This window comes from Schistocerca americana, chromosome X, assembly GCF_021461395.2.
Source record: "Schistocerca americana isolate TAMUIC-IGC-003095 chromosome X, iqSchAmer2.1, whole genome shotgun sequence".
NCBI lineage: Eukaryota > Metazoa > Arthropoda > Insecta > Orthoptera > Acrididae > Schistocerca > Schistocerca americana.
In genome coordinates this window covers 581,677,398-581,688,923 of record NC_060130.1, presented here as the reverse complement: position 1 = coordinate 581,688,923, position 11,526 = coordinate 581,677,398, and the positions used below count along the sequence as shown (strand labels likewise).

General features: G+C 42.3%; 1 protein-coding gene across 1 annotated transcript in view; it reads left to right on the top strand.

Annotated features, from left to right (window-relative positions):
* The first annotated feature begins 7,291 nt into the window (after nucleotides 1-7,291).
* LOC124554913 (epidermal growth factor receptor kinase substrate 8-like protein 2) overlaps nucleotides 7,292-11,526 on the top strand; it is a 197,047-nt gene continuing 192,812 nt past the window's right edge. Inside the window, exon 1 of the mRNA XM_047128600.1 lies at nucleotides 7,292-7,535. The gene's annotated coding sequence lies outside the window, so the exon portion shown is untranslated. The remainder of the gene's footprint in view (nucleotides 7,536-11,526) is intronic.

The following is an 11,526-nucleotide window of genomic DNA, read 5'->3' as shown; positions in this document are numbered from 1 at the left end:
TAGCACTCAGCACTTCGTATGTGTAAAGAGCTAGTTGTGTTTCACAAGAACGATGTTTTCTAAATCCGTGTTGACTGTGTTGACTGCGTTCTTCAAATGGTTCAAATGGCTCTGAGCACTATGGGACTTAACAGCTGTGGTCATCAGTCCCCTAGAACTTAGAACTACTTAAACCTAACTAACCTAAGGACATCACACACATCCATGCCCGAGGCAGGATTCGAACCTGCGACCGTAACAGTCGCGCGGTTCCGGACTGCGCGCCTAGAACCGCGAGACCACCGCGGCCGGCTATAAACCGTTCTCTTCTAGATAATTCATAATGTTCGAACACAATATATGTTACAATATTCCACTGCACATCGACGTTAATAACATGGGCCTGTAATTTAGTGGATTACTCCTACTGCCTTTCTTGACTATTGCTGTGACATGCGCAACTTTCCAGTTTTTGGGTATGGATTTTTCGTCAAGTGAACGGTTATATACGATTGTTAAGCCTGGAGCTATTACATCAACATACTCTGAAAGAAACCTAATTGGTAAATGGTCTGGACCGGAAGACATGCTGTTATTAAGTGATTTAAGTTGCTCCACTACTGCGAGGATATCTACTTCTAAGTTACTCATGTTGGCAGCTGTTCTTTGGCAGCACTTTTATCAATAGTATTTCCATTGCTATAGCGCAGAAAAGGCATTGATCGTGTCTTGTGACTAGCATACTTTACATACGACCACAATCTCTTTGTACCATCTGCCGGGTTTCAAGACAAAGTTTCATTGTGGAAGCTATTATAATCACCTCGCACTGAAGTCGTACTAAATTTCGAGCTTCTATAAATGATTGCCAATCTTGGAGACTTTTCGTTCATTTAAATTTGGCAGGCTTTTTTCGTTGTTTCTGCAACACTGTTCCGACCCGCTTTGTGTAGCAAGGGGGATCAGCTCCGTCGTTTGTTAATTTATTTGGTGTAAATCTCGCAACTGCTATCAATACAATTTCTTTGAATTCAGGCCACATCTGGTCTACACTTAGATTGTTAATTTGGAGGGAGTGGAGATCGTCTCTCAGAAAGGCGTCAAGCGAATTTTTATCTGATTTTTTTTGTACAGGTATATTTTTCGTTTATTTTTGGAGGATTTGGGAATTTAATATTCAATTTCGCTACGACAACCCTATGTTCATTAATCCTCGTATCCGTTTTCATACTCGTTATTAGGTCAGGATTATTTATTGCAAACAGGTTAAGCGTATTTTCACAACTGTTCATTATTCGAGTGCGATTGTTCTGGTGATGAAATGAAGTATGTAAATATGGCCCGCCCGGCTAGCCACGCGTTCTAACGCACTGCTTCCCGAACGGGAAGGCGTGACGGTCCCCGGCTCGAATCCGCCCGGCGGATTAGTGTCGAGGTCCGGTGTGCCGGTCAGCCTGTAGGTGGTTTTTAAGGCGGTTTTCCATCTACCTGGGCGAATGCGAGCTGCTTCCTCTTATTCCGCCCCAGTTTCACTATGTCGGCGATTTCTGCGCAAACGCTGATCATGTACGCGTACACCATACTTACTCTACTACACAAACTTTTGGGGTTACACTCGTCCGGTATGAGACGATCCCGGAGGGGGAGGGGGGGGGGGAGGGGTGTCCATTGGGGGCCGAACCGCACAATAACCTTGGGTTCGGTGTGGGGTGGCGGGTTGTGAAACACTGAGGGGTACGGCGGGGACGAAGCCTCTCCGTCGTTTAAAGGTCCCCGGTTTAAATTTAAATACACAATTCACACACTATGTACATATGGCTCAACACGACGATGATGTCCTGTTTAAAACGCACTTCATGTTGAGAACTGCCTATTTTCTGAAATTGGAAGATTGTAGAGTCTTAAAAGTCTGGGCAATCCATAAGAGAGATTTCACGTACGTTGCATACGCCCATTCCCACGTTGCGCAATAGTACTGTAGAGTGGAAACGTCAGAGAATTAATAAACTCAGACACCGCTCTGGAAGATCTAAGAAACTAACTGATACTTTTTACCATACTACACTGAATCGCCAAAAAGACTGGTATAGGCATGCGTATCTAAATACAGAGATATGTAAACAGGCAAAATACGACGCTGCGGTAGGCAACGCCTGCATAAGACAACAGGTATCTGGCGCAGTTGTTAGATCGGTTACTGCTGCTACAATGGCAGGTTATCAAGATTTAAGTGAGTTTGAACGTGGCGTTATAGTCGGCGCATGAACGATGGGACATAGAATCTCCGACGTAGCAACGAAGTGGGGATTTTCCCGTACGACCGTTTCACGAGTATATCGTGAATATCAGGAATCCGGTAAAACATCAAATCTCCGTCATCGCTGCGGCCGGAAAAAGATACTGCAAGCACGGGACCAACGACGACTGAAGAGAACCGTTCAACGTGACAGAAGTGCAACCCCTCCGCAAACTGCTGCAGATTTCAATGCTGGGCCGTCAACAAGTGTCACCGTGCGAACCATTCAACGAAACATCATCGATATGGGCTTTCGGAGCCGAAGGTCCACTCGTGTACCCTTGATGACTGCACGATACAAAAAAGCCTTACGCCTCGTCTGGGGCCGTCAACATGACAAACTGTTGATGACTGGAAACATGTTACCTGGTAGGACGAGTCTCGTTTCAAATTGTATCGAGCGGATGGACGTGTACGGGTATGGAGACAACGCCATGAATCCATGGAACCTGCATGTCAGCAGGGGACTGTTCAAGCCGGTGGAGGTTCTGTATTGGTGTGGATTGTAAGCTGTTGGAGTGATGTGAGACCCCTGATACGTCTAGATATGACTCTGACAGGTGATAAGTACGAAGCATCCTGTCTGGTCACCTGCATCCATTCATGTCCATTGTGCATTCCGACGGACTTGAGCAATTCCAACAGGACAATGCGACACCCCACACGTCCAGAATTGCTACAGAGTGGCTCCAGGAACACTCTTCTGAGTTTAAACTCTTCCGCTGGTCACCTAACTCCCCAGACATGTACATTATTGAGCATATCTGGGATGCCTTGCAACGGGCTGTTCAGAAGATATCTCGACACCCTCGTGCTCTTACGGATTTGTGGACAGCACCGCAGTATTCATGGTGTTAGTTCCCTCAAGCACTACTTCAGACATTAGTCGAGTCTATGCCACGTCGTGTTGCTGCACTTCTGCGTGCTCGTGGGGGGCCTACACGATATTAGGCATGTGTACCAGTTTCTTTGGCTCTGCAGTGTATGTCCTACGTCAACCAAACGACTGGCACACATAGCAACCATCGGAGACGAATTCCATTACAGACAGGTACAGAGATCCATGACGAAGCTGGGTACAGAAATGTGAGAGGAACTTGTTTTTAGGCCTATTCTGCGCCCTAGGAATCACAGATCATTAGAGCTGGCTAATGTGCAACATGTCAGAGTGATGTAAACAGAACCACCGTTGGTTAATGCAAAAATGGAAAGAGATTTTATGCAGGGATGAGTGACGGCACTTCATGACCCAGGCGAGTGAGTACCTGGCAAACGATACTCATCTTAGTGTGTGTTTGTGATAACAGTGAAATTTGGTGAAGGTGGTACGATGATATGGAGCCGTTTCTCCTAGTTTGGGCATGGATCATAGTTTTTCTCAATATCATTATAAATTAATCGCTTTGCGCAAACATTTTAGATAATAGCGCACTTTCCAAGTTGTACACCGAGGTGGCGCAGTGGTTACCACTATGGACTCGCATTCGGGAGGACGACGGTTCAATCCCGCGTCCGGCCATCCTGAATTAGGTTTTCCGTGATTTCCCTAGAGCACTTCAGGCAAATGCCGGGATGGCTCCTTTGAAAGGGCACGGCCGATTTCGTTCCCTATTCTTCCCTAATTCGAGCTTGTGCTCCGTCTCTAATGATCTCGTTGTCGACGGGACGTTAAAGTCTAATTTCCTCCTCCTCCAAGTTGTACGAAAAATTTGAAAACGCACCTTCTGTCAACAAAACAATGAGCATTGTGTTGAGGGAGATCAGGTGAATTTAGTGGAAGGTGACCAGCTAAGACCCCTGTCAGACATCTTAGAGATGCTCTATAGGCTCAGTAACGAGCCAGCTGTGTCAGTTAAAAAATCTGACAAGGAATACTGGCTATAAGTCAGGAAGAAAGGACAAAAATTCGTGTTTACTGTATTGGAAGTTAGTGAGCTTTCCAGAAGATTAAAGCACACTCTTCGTTATATAACAAGAAGAAAAATATATATATTCAGTAACGTAGATAAAACATCGGAAGAATCAGTCTCAATGAGGAACTTGAAACTTTCAGCACTGGGCAAGAGCGTCTGGAGGAACTATGGCTCAGGTTTAAAAGAACAGTTGACCATGCACTGGATAGATATGTACCAGTAGAACAATTAATAATGGGAGGGACACTTCATGGTATAAAGTCACTGTAAAGAAACTTCTGAAGAAACAGAGACTGCTGCATAATAGGTATAAAACAAATCATAGAGCTATAAGTAGAGAGATGCTGAATGAAACGCGTTTGGCTGTCAAGAGTCCAATGCGTGAAGCCTTCAGTGACTACCGTAGCAGAATATTGGCAAATGATATTTCACAAAACCCAAAGAAATTCTGGTCGTGTGTAAAGGCCGTTAGTGGCACCAAAGTTAGTGTCCAGTCCCTAGCGAATGAGACAGGAACTGAAATTGAGGGTAGCAAAGCAAAGGCTGAAATGCTTAACTCTGTTTTCGAATATTCCTTTACAACAGAAAACCCAGGAGAATCACCGCAATTTAATGCTCGTGCCACTGAAAAGATGTGTGAAATCAGTATTAGTGGCAGTGGTGTTGAGAAACGGCTGAAATTGTTAAAATTTAACCAAGTTCCAGAGCCCGAAGAGCCCCTCTTCTAACTATAATCTGTCGCAGATCCCTCGAACAAAAATCTATGCCCAGAAATTGGAAGAAAGAGCAGGTAACACTCGTCTACAAGAAGGGTAGTAGAAGTGATCTACAAAACTATCTTCCAATATCTCTGAAATCAATTTGTTGTACAATCTTAGAACATATTCTAAGCTCAAACCTAATGAGTTATTTTGAACAGAATAACCTCCCCCCCCCCATTAAAATATCGATCATGTGAAACCCAACTCTTACTTTTCTCGCTTGACATACTGAAAACTTTGGATAAAGCCAGTCAGACAGATGCAGTACTTCTTGATTTCCGAAAAGCATTTGACTCATCACCACACCCACGCTTGTTGTCAAAAGTTCGATCATATGGGGTATCAAGTGAAATTTGTGGCTGAATTGAGGACTTTTTGCTAGGGAGGACACAGCCTGTTATCGTGGAAGGAGAGTCATCGTCAGATGTGGAAGTAAATTCGGGTGTGCACAAAGGATTTTTGTTGGAACCTTTGCTGTTCATGTTGTATATTAATGACCTTGCGGACAATAATAGTAACCTCAGACTTTTGACAGATGATGCAGTTACCTGTTATGAAACACTGTCTAAAAGAAGCTGCATATATATATTCGGTCAGCTCTTGATAAGGTTACAAAGTGGTACAAATATTGGCAACTTGCTTTAAATGTTCAGAAATCTAAAATTGTGCACTTCAAAAATCGAAAAAAGGGTAGTATCCTATTACTATAATATCAATGAGCCACAGCTGGAATCGGCCAACTCGTAGAAACACCTGGGTGTAACACTTTGGAAGGTTATGAAATGGAGTGATTACATAGACTCAGTTGTGGGTGGAGCAGGTGGTAAACTTCGGTTTATTGGTAGAATTCTGGGGAAATGCAATTAGTTTACATAGGAGACTGCTTACAAATGACTTGTGCGGCCGATTCTGGAATACTGCTCAAGTGTGTGGGATCTGTACCCAACAGGACTAGCAGGGAATATTGAACGTAAACAGGTAAGGGAAGCACGAATGGTCACAGGTTTGTTTGACCGGTGGGGGAGTGTTACAGTAATGCTGAAGAAACTGAACTGGCAGACTCTTAAAGATAGACGTAAACTATTCCGAGAAAATCTATTAACAGAGTTTCAAGAACCAGCTTTAAATGGTGACTTTAGGAATATACTTCAACCACCCACCTATAGCGCACATAAGGATCGTGAGGGCAAGATTAGAATAATTACAGCATTCACAGAGGCGTTCAATCATTCTTCCCGCGCTCCATACGCGAACGGAACGGGAAGAACGCCTAAAAACTGGTGCATTGGGACGTACCCTCCGCCATGCACTTCGTGATGGTTTGCTGAGTATGGATGTACTTGTATGAAACTGAGGTCAGTGGACTTTTGGCCACGAAGGTGCTGAATAATCCTGTGTCAATAAACGTGCTGTGAACTGCCATATCATTAGGCACTACAAAAAAAGTTTGTTAAAACAAGCTACCGGTGCGACTATATACAGCTGCTTTTGCTGTTTCTATTCTGTCGGAACAAGCGCTCGACCAGTTATGAGTGTGTTGTCAATGGGCAATACCGAAGAACGAACATCAACTACAAGTTGATGGAGATTATTCTGATAGGGAAACATCTCTAGGAAGGATACAGATGTGGCCCTCGCATTGACACCAAAACAGAAGTCTCTCGAAACGCTTAATTTCGTGCACGGCTTGTACTATTAGTTACTGGCGTAATTGACAAACAAAATGTTCCAGAATTTGAGTGTGGTTTTAATTGCAGAAACGTTACCATTGGTACTGTCTGAGGTCGAATGCAGCCAGGCTGTTTCCTAGTACGAAAGTGAAATAAAATAGATATTTTACACATTTTTGTTTATTTTTCACTTTGCGCTATAACACAAAATGTGGCGGAAATTATGTTACAAATGTCACAATATACCGCAGTTGTCTCAGTCCAAGGTGGATCGTCATTGATAAACAATATACATTAGCATTTTGTGCTCTCGACATGTAAGAAATAGAGTCTTAAACAAATTACGAAGTTCCAGAAGTAAGGTTTGTTACAGTTAACGGCGCATTTGATTCCTCGCAGAGCATTGCTATAAACACCTGAAAGTCCACCAAAACGGAGGAGATTTTATCGCTTTGTGGACACAAAGCATGTTAAATGAACTTGCACTTACGTTGCATCATCCTAGGGCAAATTGTTTCCAAACGCACGTGAGATCCGTACCTCACTGTGCGGGTAGATATTGCAGCGGCACGCTGTACCTGGTGAATTCTTTTTGTGCGCAGCTGTTCTGCAGGCTGTGGCTGTGGTATGCGAGGGCAGCTACACTAGCGCCAGCCACTGTGTTCTGCTGGAAGCTCGCGAACTGTGTCGTGTATACGTGGGTTCGGAAGTGCGTTGTCCGAGTGTGCTAGCTCCTTCTACAAATTGAGTGATACCTTGTCGTTAGAACAGTGCAAAGCAAAGTTCGAAGTATCGATATAATATGAAAGCCGGAAGTCGACGTGCTTGAAGTAAAATCTATTTACGTTTTTGTTAAAGGTTGCTTGTTGTGCTGCTTATAGCTTCTCAGAGCATGGAGACTGTGCACCAAACAAAAGTAAGTTGACTTTTTAAGTATTTTGTTGGATTGGTATGAATGCAATGAGGAATTATGTGTCGCATGAATGTCGATTTCTAGCTTTATGGCTCCACATTCTGTAGCGGGTTTATTTAATTTAGAGTGAAACACCCAAGAAATATATGTGAATTTTGCTGCATGCCTCGAATGGTAAGGAAACAGTCAAATAAAAATCGACAAATAAATTTCTTTTGTGTGTCAATATAATGGTGTTAATGTAATAAGTACTGTGTCGAATGCTTCATACCACCAGTGGGCGCGGCCTTCCAGGTCCATATTGGGTCTGCATGCCCGTAGTTATACAGTTTGACACGGTATGCAACCTGTTGTGTTTGCCGTTTTTACACCTGTAGTCGTTATTGTGCGATATTGTATTCGGCTTGTGGCTTATTCGGAATTCGCGTTCTATGTCAGAGCTGGATAGAAATTAACGACCAAGACAAATTGCAGCACAGAAACAATTTTAAATGAATATTTACAAATGATTACTCGTACCTGGGCTTTTAATACACTTTTAGAGAGATTATTGAAAACGTTGTTCTTAAAAGCGCGGTTGATATAGTCAGTTGTTTTGTTCCATTGCAGAGGTCTTTTAAACATGTCAATGACTTTCATCACTCATTTGACCTAGAGAAAATTGGAAACTAATCGTAACAGATCGGTGTTCGTAAGGATTGTCGCTGCAAACGAATAAGTGTTTAACTCGTAAAAGTATAACAACAGAAGAAGTTTTACGTTCGCTAAACGAAGGTCGTGACGTGTGTAGTTACATATTCCCTTCAGCATCAATTGCATACGGATAATCACTGAGATTTTGCCCTAGGAGAATATTTCGGTATTTGTTACATCCATTGTAAACCTAACATTCTTTTAGAAATCTTTTTCTATGGCGTTTGCGGATAGGGAACAGCTGGAGACTTCGACGCCCGTACAGACACGAAATCGTAACAGCGGTTTCGCATTGGTGATCAGCGGACAGAATATTTTCATTTTTAGGGGAACGGGTGTATTTTACTTATTATCTAGATAGAAATGCAGTAATCTCATTTACTTTCCGATTTTGGACTGAATCACTTAAACATGAAATGTACTGTCGGTTTGATTCAGTTTTGCGTATATATGTATTAGAGTAAGACGTTAGTTTTCTTTTAGTTCGTCAATACTTTTACTCATATGAAGTTCTCTTTATTATAATGTAACGTAATGATTTATCTGCTGTGATCTTTATGGTGATTTTATTGAATTTGCACGGTAAAGTGAGTTGGTAACATATTAATTCACTTAACGTTCGTACTTTGTGAGGATTTCTCTTGCATTTCGTGTGGTGTCGGCCTTAGTAACGAACTCAAGGAGTTAACAAAATATTTTGTTCGGAAAATCGTCTGTTCTTTTCCTGCAGTACAAGTACTAATTGTCGTTATTAGTGTAGGTCTGGGCTCACAATGAATTAGTAAACAAATATCATCATTACTCCAATATAATATAATATAATTATTTTATGAAAGAGGAAAATTTTCGACGCAGAACTGTGAGCTTCACTTTCCTGAAAACAAATACACTATACTAGTATTGTACATAAACTGCGTCTATATGAAGACACTAGCGTGCGACTTATAGGATGCAGACGCTACAAATAATTTGTTTTGTGGACTGGACGTGCTAATGTTTAGCAACAAAAAACTTTGGGTTGGAATCCTGTCGGGAAGTCCACAACTTTATCTAAGGAATTTACATATTTCAGAAAAAGAAGCCGTGCTTAACTGGATTCTCTTTAGACCACCCACTCCATAGGTAGCTCAGGTAACCTCACAGCTCTCGGAACATTACATGATAAACGTAATTATTTGTCCTGTAATGACAAACACCGCGGCATGAATTACAATCTGTTTTTTAATTTTACAGAAGACATTGAGTTCCTCTCCTAAAAAGATATCGATTGACAAACTATCAGAGTAGCAAAGGGCTTAATGAGACGCACCTATGTTTGCTTTAGATTTTCATACCTTTTTCTTGATCTCATCGACGTAGCCCTCTTTCTAGATGTAACGCAAAGGTTAAAAAGGACAAGAGAGACAGTTCCACCCAAAGCTAGACCGTAACAATTTTTTATAAGCGTTGTAGGGAATGAAGTTATTCCGATCTTACTAACAGCCTTCTTGACTGCTATTTTCAAGGGCCGTTTAACAGAAAACAAGTACAATCTGACGAGGGGCAGATTTATTTGGCAATTCATAAGAAAATATAAAAAGAAATATCTATTGACTCATGTTTTGCCACCACAGGTATTTGTCGTAAGGTTCTGTCTCGCTGATATATATCCAAGAGCTCTGGATTAGTAGCACCATGGGTGCACTTTTATATAAAGTATAATCTTTAAATTTACCAATATAGGTGTTCTGTATTCGTTGTCCATGTCATTCGAAGTGAAAACTCTTAATACCTCAGAGGCAGGAGACCCGAACATAGTTCCTTCCTCTAATATGTTACGGTGAATTACCAGCCATGCTTCAAAGCTGGCGTGAATTTAATGAAAATGTTAATGATTTCCTGAAGAACATTTCGCCACACCACCAAACACAATTTCCAGCAATCGAACAGTAGTGAGTTGTGGTGGCCCAGTTACTATACGTCTTCCAAGCGGATTCCAGATATATTCAATAGTATTCCAGTATGCTGGTCGGACCTTTCGAGAGATATCTCACTTTTTAGTCTGTCGTTCACCAGCTAAGCTCTGTGCTGACAGCACTGTTGTCCACAAAAAGGAAATGATCGTAAATAGCGGAACGACAAGGGAACTCATCACTGTACCGAGCAAAGAATCTCTTCACCTGACATGGATGTCCTTTCATCAGCCAGATCTGATTCCTGCCCTCAATGTCCCTCTGTATCGAAGATATTGGTATATTTGGCACACTCGTGTGACGTTATTGCACTCTCCATATGTAAATGCGATAATTGGTAACCTTTACACTAAAATACTTTTAGCAAGAAAACAAGACACAGTTACATTCGGCGTACCTAAGCTGCGGTGATCCTCATCGTGCACTACGGTTTTAAGTTAATGAAAAGAATACACAGGTCTTCGAGGTTTGAGGCCACTTTCGGGAGGACGACTGTGAACAGTTGTGGTTGACATTTTGCGTATTGTTGCAGTTTGGAAGAGTCCGTGCAATTGAGCTGCATTCTAAGTACTACTCCAGTCGTCTTTGAGCAGGTCACGTACTTTCCGAATACTTCTCATTGTTTCAAATCGAGTCCACAGCCACGAAATTACGCTTTTGGATATTACACCAGCATTTGAAATCTCGCTGTAGCTTACCAATTTCCAACCTACCAAACACCGTATCACAAGTTATAACATCAATATCCCTCAGGCAGAGACCAGAATGAGAATAGTAACTTCCGTTTCTTCAGTACAAGGAGCGTGAACTGCGACAGATGTTGAGTGACTTGTTAAGACAGGTTCTGCATCGAGTTTCCTCTCCCGCAGAGCGCAAGTGTCCCTCAGTTCGAAACTTCAGCATCGAAATATCAGACCCATCGCGTGGCAGTCCAAACATTTTTTACGAGCGGGCATTGTGGTTCTTTTTTTTAGTTTTCCCACATGCCGCAGCTGAATTGTTCGAAAAAACGCAATTCTTGGAATGATGGTATGTGAAGTACACTGAGGTGACAGATGTCGTGGGATGCACATATACAGAGGGCGGTAGTATTGCGTACCCAAGGTAATGCGTTGGCGGAGCTGTCATTTGTACTCAGATGATTCATGTGAAATGGTTTCTAACGTAATTATGGCCGCATGGCGGGAATTAACAGACTATGAACACAGATTGGTAGTTGGAGTTAGGCGCATGGTACATTCCATTTCGGAAATCGATAAGGAATTCAATGTTCCGAGACCCACAGTGTCGAGAGTGTGCTGAGAATACCACATTTCAGGTATTACCTCTCAATGCGAACACCGGAGTGC